Genomic DNA, 2,910 nt, shown 5'->3' with positions numbered 1-2,910 from the left:
TTTAGAAGCAAATGTTGAAATTTTTCAGAACATTTTCAAAACCTACTTTTTAAGGACCAGTTCAGGTCTGAAGTCACTTTGTGAGGCTTAGGCCTCATGCACACCACCGTGCCGTTTTTTGCGGTCCGCAATTTGCGGAACGGAACGGGCGCCGGCAATATAAATGCCTATTCTTGTCTGCAAAGTGCGGACAAGAATAGGAGATGTTCGATTTTTTTTTTGCAGGGCCACGGAAAGGAGCCACGGATGCGGACAGCACACGGAGTGCTGTCCTCATCTTTTGCATTGAAATGAATGGGTCCGCATCCGAGCCGCCAAAACGGTGGCTCAGATGCGGACCCAAACAACGGTCGTGTGCATGAGGCCTTACATAATAGAAACCACCCAAAAATGACCCCATTTTAGAAACTACACCCTCAAGGTATTCAAAACGGATTTTACAAACTTTGTTAACCCTTAGGTGTTCCACAAGAATTAATGGAAAATGGAGTTAAAATTTCAGAATTTCACTTTTTTGGCAGATTTTCCATTTTAATCCATTTTTTCCTGTAACAAAGCAAGGGTTAACAGCCAAACAAAACTCAATATTTATTGCCATGATTCTGTAGTTTACAGAAACACCTCATTTGTGATCATAAACTGCTGTACGGGCACACGGCAGGGCGCATAAGGAAAGAAACGCCATATGGTTTTTGGAGGGCAGATTTTGCTGCACTGGTTTTTTGACACGATGTCCCATTTGAAGCCCCCCTGATGCACCCCTAGAGTAGAAACTCCAAAAAAGTGACCCCATTTTGGAAACTACGGGATAAGGTGCCAGTTTTGTTGGGTACATATGATTTTTGGTTGCTCTATATTACACTTTTTGTAAGGCAAGGTTTTTATTTTTGTTATTTACAACGTTCATCTGACAGGTTAGATCATGTGGTATTTTTATAGAGCAGGTTGTTACGGACACGACAATACCAAATATGACTATATTGTTGTTTGTTTCAGTTTTACATAATAAAGCATTTAAAAAAAATATATATATTATTTAGTGTCTCCACGTTCGGAAAGCCGTCGTTTTTTTTTTTTTTTTGGGCGACTGTCTTATGTGGTGGCTAATTTTTTTCAGTATGAGATGACGGTTTGATTGGTACTATTGTGGGGTGCGTATAACTTTTTGATCGCTTGGTATTGCACTTTTTGTGATGTAAGGTGACAAAAAATGGCTTTTTTGACACCGTTTTTTTTTTTATGGTGTTCACCTGAGGGGTTAGGTCATGTGATATTTTTATACAGCAGGTTCTTACGAATGCGACGATACCTAATATGTATACTTTTTTTATTTACTTAAGTTTTACACAATAACAGCATTTTTTAAACCAAAAAAATAATGTTTAAGTGCCTCCATATTCTGAGATATAATCATTATTGGGACCTAACCTGGGTAAGGTATTTTAACAACTATATTAACTAATGCCTGACTAGGCAGGAAACCAATCTTGACCCAGGTTAATTAATACTTCACTTTTATTTCTATATGTATTAACCTGAATAAAGTAAATATATAACCATGTAACTTATCTTTATTAATTGTTCCTACAAACCCCCCAAAAAAGGAGTTTAAAAATACAGTCCCCACTGCACTAGTGGCTGGTGGTGTTAGATGGCGAAGAGGGAAAGGGAGAGTGCACTGGCTCCCACCCTCTCACATTGGAAGCAAATTGCTACAGTGTCGCCATTTGTGGGACTATTACTAGCTCTGTGCTGCTGTCAGTTTGACCATGTATAGCAGTGGGAACCTAGAAACGTCACACCACTGACAAGGGATGCACCCTGCACCCATACACTCAGCAGGTCAGCTAGGGGCCTGGTGGCTAGTGGCCCCACAACCTGTAGATGAACACTGCTATATGCCTTGTGAAGCCTGACTGTTAATTAATCGCACTGTCAAAGTATAGTCCAACCAGGACTAACCACAGATGCTACACTGTGAAGTGGGAGACTGCGTGTTAAAAACTACAACTGCCCCCCGACATGTTTCGCCAGTATTCTGGCTTCTTCAGGGGAAATGGGCAGCAATGGGTGTGTCCGCAATACCAGAGGGTTAAATACTGCATGTACTGATTGACAGGACTATCGTCCTTTCATAATACCATCTCATGTGGATACTGACCTATTGTCTTTAACTACACATATAGTACTTATAATGATAGTATTTATAGTAATGGAGCTGCATACTGTGATTAAAAGTACTATGAACTTGTGGTACGGTATATTTTTCAGCAATTCTCAGTACTAAAGTACTAGAGTTGTAGTACTTATAATATTGATGTTTAAAGGGGTTGTCTCACTTCAGCAAGTGGCGTTTATCATGTAAAGAAAGTTAATACAAGGCCCTTACTAATGTATTTGTGATTGTCGATATTGCTTCCTTTAATGCCTGGATTCATTTTTCTATCACATTCACTAGTCATTTCCATGGTTATGACCACCTTTAAATCCATCAGTGGTGGTCGTGCTTGCACACTATAGGAAAAAGCTCCAGCCTATGTGCACATCGAAAAGCTGGTGTTTTTTCCTATAGTGTACAAGCACGACCACCACTGATATATTGCACGGTGGTCATAACCATGGAAATGAGCAGTGTATAATGTGATGAAAAAATGAATCCAGCCAGCAAAGGAGACAATATGGACAATCACAATACATTAGTAAGTGCCTTGTATTTACTTTCTCTACATAATACAGTAAATGCTATTTGCTAAAGTGAGACAACCCCTTTAATTTCTTAATGGTGGGCTATGTCCCATTTATATTGCCACATATGTGTATATATCGCTTTTGTGGATATTACTCACTATCCCCCGCTCTTCTCCAGAATAGGTAAGTACATAGCTGGGGGTGTTGTTTGTGGAGTCAATG

The sequence above is a fragment of the Bufo gargarizans genome, chromosome 3 (genome assembly GCF_014858855.1).
Source record: "Bufo gargarizans isolate SCDJY-AF-19 chromosome 3, ASM1485885v1, whole genome shotgun sequence".
NCBI lineage: Eukaryota > Metazoa > Chordata > Amphibia > Anura > Bufonidae > Bufo > Bufo gargarizans.
Note: the sequence above shows the minus strand (reverse complement) of the source record.